Consider the following 16590-nt stretch of genomic DNA (forward strand, 5'->3'; position numbering starts at 1 on the left):
AAAAGTTGAGATGTTGATTGTATTATAAAATAGTAAGGCATAATTGATAAAATAACTTTTTTTAAAATAGTAAAATAGAATGAAATGGAAGTTGTGAATGTAAATGCTCTGACTACTCAAAAGTATAAACTAACCCAAGTTGGATTAGGGCCAAAGGCCTTGTAACTGAATTGACACCTCCCCATATACAAAGTGTTTGGGGGCTTAGGAAAAAAGGAATTCAAGCTGCGAGATCAGTAGTATATTGTAACTAGTCGCTAACCCGTGCAATGCACGGAAGAGTCAAACAAAAGTTATAAATTTTCACTTATAAAAGTTACAACTTAAGAGGAAAAATAAAATTTAAGACCAAAAGTGAAACTCTAACACCAATAATGTTGTATGGTCTCAACCTTCAGATGAATCAAATGACATTGTTAGGGAGTGAAGACCAATAAATGTATCAAATATTGAGTAAAGATTGCTTTATTCATCTGGCTTAAATAGTAAAACTCTTAAAAAAAAAAAAATCATTTGGACACTTTTAAACCAATAAACAAAACAAACCCTTATCACACACACAAACGTGAGAAATTTGGAAAGAATAGATGTTGAAATATATTAATGTAAAAAATAAGAAGAGGTACCAATTGAAAGGAAAAAAAGAGTATTAATCGAGTAAAAATGCAAATTGATCAAATATATGAAAAAATAAATAAAGGGTGAGGCATTAAATTCCAACAGAAGATGGGCTACTAATAACATATTTCATAATTTAAAAATAAATTCAAATCTATAAAGATGTATTTCATGCCTCTTAGCCGACCTTTTCTTTACATACCAACAATAAATAAAAAAATAAAACAAAATTATAAATCAAAGTATACAATTATTTTATGTGTTAGTTTTTTTTTATTATAAATTATTATAGTTTCTTGATTACACCTAGCATCATTGTATATGAACGCTAAAATGCAAATATATTCGTAACAGATTAATGGTGAAATATATCTAGTATTCCATAGCAAAAGTGATTCTCATAGGATTTGAAATCATGAAAATTTTCATTACATACCAACAATAAAAAATAAAAAAAAATAAAAAAGTTATAAATCAAGTATACAATTATTTTACGTGTTAGTTTTTTTTTATTATAAATTATTATAGTTTCTTGATTACACCTAGCATCATTGTATATGAACGCTAAAATACAAATATATTCGTAACAGATTAATGGTGAAATATATCTGGTATTCCATAGCAAAAGTGATTCTCATAGGATTTGAAATCATGAAAAATAAATAAACTTACAAAAAATATTCAAAAGATTTTCTTTCCGGGAAAAATAAAACTACAGCTCCCCAATCTTTAATCTCTCTCTCTACATATTAGTATTATATATATACTTACCAGTCCTTCATTGAGGCATTCCCTTAAAAAAAAATCATAAACATTGCTAATCAATGCAATAAACTCCAATATGCAAGAGAGCAGGGAAAACCGATTAAAAAGCTTCAACATTGTAAATTGCCAAGCAACGATGGCTAGCATGAAAACCACCTTCTCCTTCTTTTGCAAACTGAGTTTATTTCACTTGAAGCTATATGGTCCAATTCTAGTGCTAGCAACTCCACTGTGGGTTGCATTGACATGGAAAGGGAAGCCCTTCTTAAATTTAAAGAAGGTCATGATGATCCTTCAAAAACTCTTTCCTCCTGGGTTGGCGAAGATTGCTGCAACTGGTTGGGAGTACCGTAGGATTATAAGTCAAATAAAAAGAAGCTGTATTAGGTTTAGGGTTAGTGCCGTGGAGAAATAATTCAAATTTATTATTTTATAGAGTCCAAAATGAAGAAGGAAATACATTAAAGTAAAAAACTTAAAATAAAAAAGAAAAAGAAAACAATGATGACGTGGAAAATTGTGGGAGCTTTAGAAGCTCGGTTTTATATATATATATATATATATATAGATTATTTCACAAAAAAAGATTAGGCATTGCCATTATTTCTGCCTAAAAACAAACCCATCTTTGGCAATTTTTGTTTACGATGGTAATTTTATGGGAAAACCAAAAATGGTATGGACCACAAATCCATGGTCGCCAGGAAATCGGACATGAAAAGCAGGCAAAAGAATCAAGAATTTGATTTGGTCGTCGTTTCCTGAAAATGACAGCCTCCTGTCACTATAGCCCCACTTCACGGACACACTAGTCATTCTCAAAACACAAAAAGGGGCAATGTTGTCTGAACAAAAATTTCAAAAGCAAAAAGTTCCCAAAAATAGGAACTACAGTCTACGTATCCAAAGACCCACGCGTCAGTGATCTACAAGATGGGCGGCTAATTTTAATTGGACACAATTAAATTAATAAATTCCATCACCGAACCACATGATTGGTCCACGTGTCCCAATCAGACAAAAACCACTAGTGGTTTTGTACACCGCAAATAAAAAACCAGTGGTTTCGCTCCCCTGCATAGAGGCATACACTTTCCTTATATAGCTTGCTGCCGATGATGTTATTCTCAGTACGGCCAAAACTCTCAAACGTTATTTGAAAACCTCGGTTTGTCTCCACTAGTTCATACCTTCACCAAGTAAGCTCTTGTTGTTATTACTATTATTCTTTCCTTTATTATCTCTCTCTTTCTCTTTCTTTATTTCTTTTTTTGTTCTCATTCTTTTCTCGGAAAATTTTTTGTTTCTTTCTTTCTTTGTATTTTAGATTCTCACACTTTCTCGGAAAATTTCTCTGCTTGTTTTTGGTGTGTTTTTTGTTCATTTTTTAACTTGTCATCCGATCTAGAACCATTTTTTGTTCATTTTTTAACTTGTCATCCGATCTAGAACCACAACTAAGAATAGAGAGAAAAGAATATATAACTCTCTCTCTCTCTCTCTCTCTCTCTCTAGCTGAGTGCTTGACTAGTAATTTGAATTTCTTACTTACATATTTATGTTTTTGTTTTTGTTTTTATAGAGAAGAAAAAAAAAAAAAAAAAAAAAAGAAGAAGGAGGAGGAAAAGCTAGGGTTAGAGAGAGAGAGAGGGATGGGGAGGGGGAAGATTGTGATAAGGAGGATCGACAATTCGACGAGCAGGCAAGTGACGTTTTCGAAGCGGAGGAACGGGTTGTTGAAGAAGGCGAAGGAGCTGGCGATTCTTTGCGACGCCGAGGTTGGAGTCATGATCTTCTCAAGCACTGGCAAGCTCTATGAATTCTCCAGCACCAGGTCCTAGCTCTTCTTAAGATCTTCTTCTTCTTTTTTATTTTTATTTTCGTTTATTAAAATTTTTTTATTTAAATTATATGTTTGATTCTTTTATTTATTATTATTGTTATCGTTGTTGATAATGGCATTAGTACCATAGCTTGATCTTTGTCTATTTCTTGAATTTTTTACTTGAATGTGTCGATAATTGGTAATTATAATTCGATTTTCGATAATTGGTAATTATAATACAAACATGTTGTGTAGCTAGTAATTTTAAAAGGATACGGGAAATTTGATTTATTATAAGATTAGAGACGTTTTAAATGGTTTGCAAGTGAGCTAAGTTTAAAGCTGGATTGTGATTTTATGATGGAGAACTAGCGCATGATCATGCATGTATTAAAATGCTTGAAATTATTATTGATTGTTTTACTTAACCAAAAAAGTAAGATAGTACACTTTCACTTAGTCTCCTTTTCTTTTTTCCATCATTGAGATCTAATGTCATTTATTTATTTGTTAACGTACTAAAATGCTTAATATATTTATTTGCTAACGTACTAAAATGCTTAAAATATATATATATATTAATAATGCAACATGGTCATTTACTTTTTTGTTCATTGAGATAGACGGGGTCCAATCTCTAGGAATTCTTTATCACATCAATAGCTTTATTAGCTAATTAGGAGAGCTTTTTTTTTTTGGGGGGGGGGGGGGGGGATAGTAATGTAGAAAAAATCAAATGCTAATGTTCGCATGGAAAAGCCACAAACTTCAATTGCATGACCGATTCATTAAGTGTCATAATTGGAAAAATGTATGGTATGCTCTACGACTTTGATCAAGAGAGATGTTGGGTTTGAGGAACAAGGAACTTCATTGCAAGTGTTTTGGGTAATATAAGTTGAGTGCTACAGTGTTTGGTGACCTACGGTTTGGAATTTCGTGAACAAGGAACTTCATTAGAAGTGTTCTGTCTAAAATGGATCAATTATGGTTTAGTCATGCCAGTTATGCTACTTAGAGTGATGCATTGATGCTCTTTACCTTCAAGTATAAGCTCAAATTTGAGCTCTTAAGGAATGTGGTTTTCTTTTGTTAGAAGATATCAAAAGAAAATCAGTACTACTTTTGCTTTGCCAGCAGCACGCAACTACATATCAATAGGAATACTCTCTCTATATATTATGAAACCCTTGTATTTAATTGTTGCATGATATTCGTAAATTTTCTAGAAAATATTGGAAATCATCCAAGTGACTATGAATTCCATTTTTTTAAAGCCTTTAGAATGGTCAATATTATACAAATGTTATTTTGATTAATTAGGAATCGGGTTAACATTTATGCTAGTTGTCAACTAATGCAAAGTTGACAACTTTGTTAATATTTTGATAAGGGACAAAAAAATCAACTTCGTTTCATTGTTCAAAGTTGATAAATATGTTCTCTTTGGTGGCTCAACCTAGTGAGAGCTTAGTGAACATTTAAGTGGTATCACTTGGCGGCAAGTGGTAAGAAAATGATGATGATGATGATAGGGTTACCATACAATGTAAGACATGGCAAGTGGTGGTAATGGCATGGATTATATATATGGCCGTGTATTGATCACTTCATAGGAGAAGCAGTTGAAGATACCAACATAGGTTTGCCGAACGGTGATGATCATTGGTGACTGGTAAGGTTGGAGAAACGATGAAAATGGTAGCAGTACAATGGACTGTTGGAGGATTGGAGTTTGGATAGAGGCCATATGTGTCGAAATTCGTACTTATCGGCACTCTTAAGTAATTGCATTCTTCTGGATTAATTCACGGGTTGTTAAGTGAATTGCTTTGTAGTTAGTCTAGCCCACGAACGTGAATGATACTTTGCATGCATGTACAAGATGCTTTTCCTTTTCCCTTTTATTAGGTATTGAGTTTAATTAGAGATATAAACGGTTAATGTTTGAGCAGTTGGAATTGCGATGGAAATGCTTGCTAAATTTAGGATTTTAAAATTTTCTTTCTTTTTCTTATTTTTCTTGTTTTAAATTTAGGGTTTTTAACTTTTTACTTAATTTCCTTTGAGTGATAAAATACATGTGCATACTAATAAATTAATTTACTAACAAAAAAATTATAAAAATTGTATCTATATGATTTTTTTTTTCTTTCTATCGGTAAAATATAAATATATCTGGTAGATATTAAACTCATAACCTCACCATTTACCTAATTCTATAAAGAATATGCTTGCATCATTTGAAATAAAGCTTATTCTATAACTAGTTTGTTGCTTTTATTTTTTTTCTTTTTTTAATGATTTCCATAAAGCAAAACTAAAACAGAATAATCTTCTTTCTAATCGATTTTATAAATAATATTATAGGCAATATGGATTCCTTTCAAACAGTAGATTAGGCAATATTCTCTGCCACCTTTAGACAATGAAGGCATTTCCCTTTGAGCGGGTAGTGTGGTGGAATAGATCAAAGCCTCCAATACGTTCCTTTTGAGAGTGGTAGTTTATCAAAGGGTGATTGATATAACCTTTTAGAAAAATAGTAAGTATCTAGTATAGCTACCTAAAAAGTTGAAGAGATGGGCAAAGTTTGGAAGGAAGGTTAAGGTTGCTTCGGTGAAGTTAATCAATGAAAGTTGACAAAACTTGTAAGCAACTAAACCAGTCAAGTGCATGTATCTTTGGCTCATTGGCTGCGTGGATGAAGCGATAGGATTGTTTTTAGACCACGGTGTATATCTACCTAAAAGAATTCCATCCAATAATCATGCATGCATGCTCGAGTTCTAAATTATATATATAGGGCCAACCCTTAGATATTTGGAGCTGACATTGACAGGTTTAAGATCTAACATCTATATCCTTATAGTGTCGTCGCCTTACTTTTTATAACACTTTATCAAAAGTTGTAAATAAATCTTCTATAGCTATCCAAAAAAGTCTTTTGCGTGAACCTAAAGTGATGATCTATTAAAACCGTTAAACATGATTACCACTACTTAAGAAATGTTAATCGAATGAAGTGGCGATAGATAAGTATATCTAGGATAATAGGACAAGTTTGAAACATTGATTATTTATTGTTCTGTTTTGGTCTGCGTTTGATTATGTTAAATACTTTGGATGACGAGGAATTTTTGGGTAAATGTGTTTAAAAGGTTCATCAGTTTCTAAAATGATGGGTAAGGTATCATCCCTGTGCCTCGGTGTGATGCTGTAAATTTTAAAACAAAATTAAGTTACTTTCTCACTTTTATTCAAACGTTTTAAACGGACCACCACCAGTTTACAAATTACTGAATTTACAAAAAAAAAAAAAAAAAAGGGTAAATTTTTTTTTTAAATAGTTTACTAATGTATGCCTTAAATGCATACTTTAGTAAAACTCATAATGAAATTGAAATTTGAAAAGATTGTAGTTTCAAATCACTTTAGTAAAACCCATAAAGAAATTGAAATTTGAAAGGATGGTGGTTTCAAATCACTTATAGACTTGATAATGATTAATGATTCCGCTAGATGCCTTCTTGTATTTATAAAAACTAGTAAAACCCATAATGAAATTGAAATTTGAAAAGATTATGGTTTCAAATCACTTTAGTAAAACTCATAATGAAACTGAAATTTGAAAGGATGGTGGTTTCAAATCACTTATAAACTTGATAATATTTGATGATTCCGCTAGATGCCTTCTTGTGTTTATAAAAACTAAAAAAAAAATGGAACCATATTACGTGGCCTCAACTTTAACTGACATGATTAAAAAAAGTCCAAGATCAGCTCTTAGCTTAAGCTTATTAATGCTTGAGCTAACAATTGAAAGATGAAAGCTGTTACCCTTCTGATGGGAAAATCAATAATTTCTAGATTTTTTTTTTTTTTTTTTTTTGGGTTGGGGGGGGGGGGTGGTTGGTAAAAATGTTTGCATAAAATCAAAATAGAAGTTAAGTACTAAATAGTATGGGATAAACTACACCCTTGGCATATATACCAATGATTGGCTTACAACTAAGGAAAGTAGCTCTAAGTCAAGCAAAAGAACCATAGCAAACAACACATTAATAGAGCTATGTTTCACAACATGAGAGAACGCTTTGTTGAAGTCTTTACCTTCTCTTTGACAATAGTCCTTGGCAACCAATAGTGTCTTGAATTTGATTCAATACTTGGAGTTACTTCCTTTTTCTTGAAGACCCATTTACAATCAACAATCTTCTTGTAAAGAGATTCAAACTCCTCACTTATAGTGACAATCCACTAAGCAAATCCTTACCAGAGACAATGTCATAATTAGAAAATTCTTGATCCTTAATATTCTTAGCGATAGCCAAAGCAAAAACTACCAAATCTATAAGAGCTATATCTCTACGATGGCCCAGTCTATCTCCTCTCCCTACTAGTAGCAATACTATCTCATCTTTATATTCCTACACCTTATCTGGAATATGTTAAACTGTAGTTCTTTCATGAACTTTATATGAAACTTTAACTTCAAGTTTCACCTGCTTACTAACACCATAGTCTTTTAAGGTCTCGATGATCTCTTTTTCATTGATAAAAAAATAGTAGATTCATTGAATTTCACATCTCTATTAATAATTGCTCCTAGGAAGTTTGGATATGTACACCATAACCTAAATCTTTTACTCTCGATTCCAAGTATAAAAATAAGTACTTATTTTTACCCTTGGCTCGAGTTTACCATCATGTTAAAAGCAATGAAGTACTCTAAAACTAGAGTAATCAATAGGAGTACTAGGCTATACTTAAAATGAGTCTTACATTCAATGACAATTAATGGAAATATTGGTGAATTCGATTTTAGTTTCCTTTCTAGTTTGTCTATTGAAATATAATATTTTGGTATTGGTCAATTCTAGCATACCATTTCAAGATTGGCTGAAATGGCTCGAAATGACTAAGTGACATGTTTAATATTCACATTTACTCATCGTCAATGAAATAATAAGAATCAAATTAAAAGATTTAGTTCTTTAGTTAAAAAGGAAAAAGAAAAAGGAAAAAAAAAAAAAAAACGAAATGACCAATCAAAATTGGCTGAAATGATCTAGAATTGACCGAATTTCAACTCAAGGTGGAAAGAGAGGGTTTCTCGTTCCGGTTTGCATACCAGTACATTATTTTTTGGCCATTCCGACTAGAACAGAACAAAATCCATAGCTATGGTTAATGAAGACATATCCACCAAATAGTAGGTCATATTAATTGCTTCAACCAAAAAATCTTTTGACAAGCCGACATTGGAATGCATACAAGGAGTTCTTTCCAAAAGAGTTATCTTCATACATCCTACAACCTCATTCTATTGTGGTATTCTTCTAACAATATCAAGACTCACTATGCCTTCATTGTCACAAAAATTATTAGATTCACCTGAACAATATTCCAAACCATTTTCGATTCTAAAATGCTTGAAATGTTTTACCATTCTGCTTCTAATTAAGAACCTTCAAAACACATTACTCTTATATTTAGGAAAATGCACTCAAACTTCTTTTTTGGAGAGAGTTTTAACCTATGGCGTCCGCTTCTGATAATAGTTATTTATTATCAAACCAAGACACCAATCGATTTTTGGTGTAGGCGGAGATTGAATCTTAAATCTCTTATTCAACCATCAGAAGTTTTACCAAGACACTCAAACTTTTCTTAAATAGTCATCGATGAACGCCAAAAAGTACCGATAACCGCACTTTGAATATACAAGAGAAATACCTTAAGCCCTTATTTGGGAGGAGGAAATGGAATAGAATGGAAAAGTATAAAAAGAATAATTTTAGAATATTCTTATCTTCCCTCGTTTAGGAGTTTTAATGAAGAGAATAGAAAATTCATTACCTTATTTAGAAGTTTAAGTGGGAGGGAATGGAATGGGTAAAAGGAAACACTCATTCCTCTCTATTCCCTTAAAATCTTAAATTTTCATTCCCCCCAAATTAGAAGGAATTTAAGGGAATGAAATTAGATTTAATAAATTTTTTACTAAAATTTCCAAAATACCCCTACATATTCAGCATTTTATTTTAAAATATGGGTCTAATAATAATATTGTCATAAAATTATTCAATTCATTTCCCTCTATGTTACTCCCAAACAAAATTACTTACATTCCATTCATTTTCATTCCTTTATTTTAAAACATCCAAATAAGGTTACTTAATTCCATTCTACTCCTTTCTTTTCCATTCCTTTTTTTTACTTAAATACATTCCATTTCATTCCTTTATAATTATTTTTTTCCATTCCATTCCATTCTCTTATGGATTCCCAAACGAAGGCTAAAGATTTGAATAGATATAATCCAATATGCCCTTAGTCCTAAGTTTCATTGTGCTGAACTTAACTTTACATTGCTTACCACAAGCACAAGATTCACAAAAGTCTTGTTTTCCAATTTTTTAACCATCTAACAAACCTTATTTGGTTTCTTGACATGTTAATCTCATTTTTATGCTCTATTAACATTTTCCACAAACAAATATTATCAAATATGGATTTGCAATACTATTGCAACACAAACAATTTTGCTTTCCTGAAGCAAATAGAGGTCATTCAAAAATTTTCCCTTGATGACCTCTGATGCACTTTCGCAAAATCTCAAAATTCCCCCATTTACTAGTGTACTTGTTTTCTTGATAGTGAATTATACCTGAGGACAAAAGCATGATTTTAAAAACCGAAACGGTTAAAGAACCAAAAAAATGATATTATTCTTGATTTTTACCAATTAAATCAGCAATTTTTATGGTTTTTACTGAACCCAATTGGGGTTTGGTACCCAATTGAACCAGCTAGTCCAATCTAATTTTTAAAACTATGGACAGAAGGTTATTATTCAATCGAGTACATGACAAATGTAAATCCTAAGAATACCATTCCACATCTTAGTTCACATAGTTCCTATCCCCACAACCTTACAGGTCATATTATTTTCAATCAAAATTCACAATTATTAGTTGATCATTAGGTACCAAACCAATATCTTAATTTTAAGAGTCGAATGATATGAGAAAATCAAATCAAGAAACAAAGCACCAAAGCAATCAATATACTAATAGATTAGTTATATCATTAGTATCAAGAGTCCTTTTCTTTTGCCTTTTTCGCTTTTAAGTCAGTTACATTCATTGTGCCCTCGTGTTCTTTTTTGCAATAATGACATTTACCCTTTTTAGTTCAAGAGCCACTACCAATGACATTTACCTTTATTGCTAATGAGCTCTTACTCTACTGACTCCTCCTTTTCTATTGCAAGTGTTAGGTAGAGAGTGAGGTTGGGAATTCAAGACCCATTAGGTGCACGTGTAACTTACCTAATTTTTTTTTTTTAAAGGAAAAAATATAAATTCTTTTTAGTTCAAAACTTTGATCTTAATTTATTCCTATTCCTATTCCTATTAGACCCTTTTCATTGGCTATAACTCTAAGAACAAGACCTTTGACCCAATGTTCATCCATTAATTTCTTAAAAGTTTTTTTTTTTTTTAGAATACTTAATATTTTTAACATACACACACACGGGAAAAGGGGAGAAGGTCTTAAAAGTTCAAAACATCTTTTACATAATCAATAGAGATTCTCTCTTCTAGATCCATACAACATAGAATTTGCAACCAAAAAAAAAAAAAAAAAAAAAACCAAAAGAATGAGGAAAAAAAAGTAACAAAATTACATCTTGATCCTCATCATAAACTTTACAACCAATATTTTTTTAAAGAAAAACTCAGTACCATCTAAATGGTCAAATGTGTGTGTACCTTCTTTCATTCGAATGGTGTATAATTATTGTTTCATGCACAAACGGTTTGTGGAAAACTTAGGGTACATTTGGTAGACTGTAATAAGCACTGTAATGTAATAATTATTCCTATGGTTTAGCTATTCAGTAGTTTGGTTACGTTTTTATTACAAAGAATATATATTCCTTATGAATAACTTTTCTTTAAAATGAGGAATAACTATTCATTTCTAAAAGAGTTGTAATAGCTATTCCTTAGTAGATGTATTAATTTCTAAAGTTAATATATTTCCAAATAAACAAACTTCTCATATGCATATAACAATTATGAAAATAAAAAATCATAAAAAATAACTAATCTCTCTTTCAAATTTAAAAATATTATTTTTTATGAAATATAATTATATTAGTAAGATATTTCCTAAAATATACCTTAAGTTTGATTTAAAATGTTTTCATTCCATTGTTTTTAGGATTCTATTACTGTGTTACCACCAAACAAATGAATAGTAATAAATATTACATTACAACATCTTGTATTTCCTATAATACATATTCCTATTTCTAGATAATTTCTTTTATAGTCTATCAAATGTGCCCTTAGTCATATACTGACATACCTAAACCTGCAATCCTACGACTGACATTTCCTCTACAAGCACTCTTAGAACATTATTTGCTAGAGACAACTAAATTGCACTCTATCCACTCCAAGAGATCTTTTTTTCCCTCATCTAATAACATTGCTGGCAAAGCTTCCTTACCTTTCAGTGTTCTTAATAATCCTTATTCTACTAACAAAGCATGCATCTTTACATGCCACAAATTGATGCTATTCTTCCTATAATTATGGTGGGTTCATGCAAAATAGAAATAGAAAAAGAAAAATAGAACAGAGTAAAATAGGGAACATAAACAATTACGTGGTTCAACTTAAACCTACATTCACAAGCGGCATTGAAGAGAAAATTTCACTAAGAAAATAAAGAGATTACAAAGATAGCACAAGGCTCTCTTACAAAACCCAAACCTTAAATATGTTTGAAATAACACAGACACACTCTCTCCCCCTCTTTCTCTCTAAAAGTTTACAACTTAGGGAGAAAACAAAGAGCTAGCTAATATTAGCTAATATTTGTTTGATTTTTAATTCTCACACGTTTTGCATCTAAATAACGATTGGAGAAAATTGGAAGATTCAATGAGAAAGGATCTTATCCTATTTCTTTATAGATATATAAGAGAACCCTATTAGTAATGGTTGTTATTTTACCACAATGTTAAGACTCCATGAAGGGATTGGTTGTAAATTTTCCTTCTAAGTTGTTCTACTTTTTCCATTTAGGAAAGTTAAAATATATCTGTGGGGATAAGGGCCCAAAATCATGTATTAAGCTTTGGGTTTCACCCGAGACAATTGACAAGTCCAAGAAGAGGAAAAAGGTTGTTAAAGGAACTCCCAATTAAGGTCTCATAAAGAAGGAACCCGAGAAGGATGTTCCAAGGAGGAACACCTCCTCGGGTGCGATGGGTGTAGCTCAGATGCATTACTCTGGCAATTAAAGGGCCCCTCCGAAAGGCCCTAGTGACCGGAATGTGCCACATAAACATACGGGGAGGAAGGAAAGGAAAAATATCTAAATAAAAGCTGTCACCACCACATTAAATGCATTGCAACTACTTTTCTGGCCGCATTTATGTGGAGAGGACCTCTAAACAGTACTACCTTGGCTACCACAACTCACAGAAGGCTGAAAGAGGGCGTCTGATGGGACAGACACTCAAGTGGGAGTTCAGATGATCAACAAGTATAGGATCAAAATGGCCAAAAGAGGGCTATATAATGGGAGAGATCTCCATGAGATGGGGGGTAGAAAAGAGAGAGAGAAAAACATTGTAGCAATTTAAACTGTCATAATATCCAACGGTGATCAATATACTATCATTTAGCCTCCTTGGACCGAAAGTCTATGGACATCAATATGTTTTATTTGTACTTAATCGTCGTTTAGCTCAATATTAACCGTTGTCCAATTCGCTAGAACCTAATTCTTTGACTCATTCTCTACAAATTCATTGTTTTGGACTTATTGGACCAAGATCCCATAACTCTTCGATTTGGGCTCCAGATCGTAACCCTACAATATCTATGTAACTTTGAAAGAAGAACACCATTTTGAGCATTGTCCCCTTTTTGACCAATTTGACACGTATAGATCCTAAATGTAGGAGGATGCCATCACTAAAGAAATTTTTTTTTTTTTTTTTTTTTCACACATCCAAGTAAAAGGTACCCAAAGACACAATATTTATCCTTAAATCTAACCAGTGTCGAATATGAGTAATAATACCATCATGTCACTTAATTTTTTTTCTTGAGAGTTTCACAACCTATGGCATCCGCTCTTGATAATAACTTTTTATCATCAGATCAAGATACCAATCGATTTTGGGTATAGGTGAGAATTGAACCTCAGATCTCTTATTCAACCATCAAAGACTTTACCAGTTGAGTTAACTGAAACTCACGTATCACTTAATTTAAATTGTTCACATTCACACAATTATTTTTCAATATAAGTCATGTTTTCCTACCATTACATAATCGACAAGTAGCAAATATATAATTTTACTTTTGGGAGTCAAGAGTAAGCTAAATCAATAACCCATGTAAGAGCATTCGCATCTACTTGCTAGATGCTACATTTAGCAAAAAAAATTTACATAATTAAGCATAAAACACCCTATATCAGGCTAAACAAACTAGCAAAAAAAAATTTAACAATGAACAACAAAAAGAAAATATTTTTTTTATTTGTTTTCCGACTCTCTCTCACATCTTTCCTCTCTCTCCCTCTATAATACCTTTCTCTCGTTCACCATCACTATGTCATCATCAACCATAGATCGAAGTAGGTCAGGTAGAGTATGACAATTGATGATGGTTTGGAGATTAAGAGGACTACAAAGCTAACTATGGAAGAGGCATTGTCTATGGTGGTCCGGAGATCGAGTCGTACGATGATAGCTATGGGGGACCCTTTTTCAACGGAGGAAGAGAGAGCAGGGAGTACAGTGGCTGTTGCGAGGAAGAAAGGGGTTTTGATTTTATTTTTTTATTTTTTTTCCTTTCAGAGAGAGAGAGAGAGAGAGAGAGAGTTATAAATAAATTAAATTAAGCTTTTTAGATGTTGAATATTGAGTTTGATATAAGAGTATCTATCATTGAGTTGGTTAAAATAGCTTTTTAAACCAAATTTGACTAGAACCTCACCTAGCCTGATGTAAATGCCCTAATACTAGACCAACATACAACCAACATATGCTAATCCATGTTTCGCTAGAATATCCAGAAGATAATAGGAACATTTCCTCAATATCATAACCATCCTATATAATACTAGTTGTATCCATGGTTGTCAAAATCGCGATCTGGATCGTAGGATCACATGATTTTACGATCCCACTTCACCAAAACCTTCAGGATCGCATTAAGATCGTAAAATCGTGTAGGACCGTATGGAATCTTACCGATTCTATCAATCCTACCAAAACGTCAGTTTTTGTTTTTTTTTTTTTAGATAAATTTTTGGTTTTTATGAAGCTTTAAAGGTTTTTATTTTTCTAAAACCAAAAAAAAAAAGGTTTTTATTTTTCTATGTTGTGATGGTATGACTTTTATATATATTAATATATATATATATATAATTATGTTAACCTAAGCAAATGTTTTCTAGTTTCTAGTTCACTTGTAATCAAAATGAATAAATGTTTCATCATTTCTAAATGAAGAATTTATATTGGCTTTGTTAACTTTTAAATTATAATATTGTTAAATTTGTTTGATCATTATACTAATTTGTGTTTTAATATTACTAAAATGTTTTTCTTATATATAATTTTATTAGTATGCTTGTATTTGTATATTGATTGATTGATTTTTTTGAGCATGCTCTACAATTGTTGCTGAATGATATAACTTGAATAGTTGAATGTGAAGTTGTATCTTGATCTTTTTTACAACTCTAGTATACAAATATACAATGTCTACATAGATGATGAAATGGATGATGATAATTAGAACGGTCGTTATAAAAACCCTAAAATGGGAATAACTAAATGTTCACTTCACCTTAATATTTATTTTGCTTTTGGATTTCATATTTTTGTTAGCTAGTTTGTATTTGATAACTTATTTTGGATTTTGAACTTGGAACTTAGAAAAGATTTTGGTATTTGGTTGCTAATTAAACATTAATTGAACTTTTTAGATATATTTAGTCAAAACTTCAATATATTTATTTCATTAGTATATACGTAATGATATATGACTTGCAAATTGCATCATATGATGCAAATCTTTGTTTTTTAATGGATAAATTCACAATTTACGAGATTATAATAAAAAGTCATTATTAATGTGTTTTTTGTTTTAAATCTGAAAATATATAGAATTTTACGATTCACGATCTGATCCTACAATCCACGATCTCACGATCCTATCATATGATTCTGATTTTGACAACCTTAGTTGTATCACTAATATTTTCTTTTCTTTTCTTTTTTCATGTTGAGTATCTTACATTCAGTCTCCTAGAGCCTTTCTTTTCTAAAGATGAAAGCATATATTCTTACTAAATCCTAACATCTTTTACAAAGAAAGTGCTCAAAGGAGGAGGTAACAAGCACAAGAAAGTTGATACCTAACCCTTATCATTGACTTTACAATAAATAATTTTTAGAACAAAAATAATTCTATCAAATTCATCAAAATGTTTTGATACAGGTATTCCTTCTTTTAGCCGAAGAGTGTAGCCAGTACTTAAGGTACAAATGGATTATGAGAATGAGAGATTCCAATCATATAGCAACTTTCCAACCAAAGTCACAATCCTGCACTTGACATTTCTTTTACAACTTTTCTTAGAACCCAATATGTTAGAGACAACTGAGTCGCACTAGGTATGTTCCAAAGTGGTCTTTTTCCTCATCATTACAATGTTACTGGTGAAGTGTACATTACCCTTTAGTGCTTTAAATAAGACAATCACAAAAACAGCATAAAAAATAGGGCAACCAAATGGATTGGTCAAGCTATAATTCTTAACAAAGCACGTTTCTTGACATGCACCATAAATGAAACAATTTTTATTTATTTTTAAAAAATAACATAACTTTATTAATGGAAAAAGGTAGCCCAAGTATGGAGTATACTATGGATACAACACTATATCTGAAAACATTCATCTCGTCAAATTTCTTTAGCCTTGCTGCCATCTCAAAAAACCCAATTAAACCAATAATTGTAACTCAAATAGAATTGAATGTTATTGGAATAATAAGCTGTTTAATTAAAGAACCCGAAAGTGTTCAATAAACAAAAAATAAAAAGCCCAAAAGTGAAACTGAAAATAACCCCAATTCTAAACGAAGAGTCCACTAATCTAATTCCATCGTTGTGAATGCAATAAAGTTTTAAAAAAAATATAACAAAAAATTACACAAGAAACAGAGATTTACCCAAGCATGTCACTTATAATGTACTCAACACGTTGGATCATGTTATTTCTACAGTATTTAATTTTTATACTTTTGGACAATTGAATGGCAATTCCGCCAC

The sequence above is a fragment of the Quercus lobata genome, chromosome 12 (assembly GCF_001633185.2).
Source record: "Quercus lobata isolate SW786 chromosome 12, ValleyOak3.0 Primary Assembly, whole genome shotgun sequence".
Lineage (NCBI taxonomy): Eukaryota > Viridiplantae > Streptophyta > Magnoliopsida > Fagales > Fagaceae > Quercus > Quercus lobata.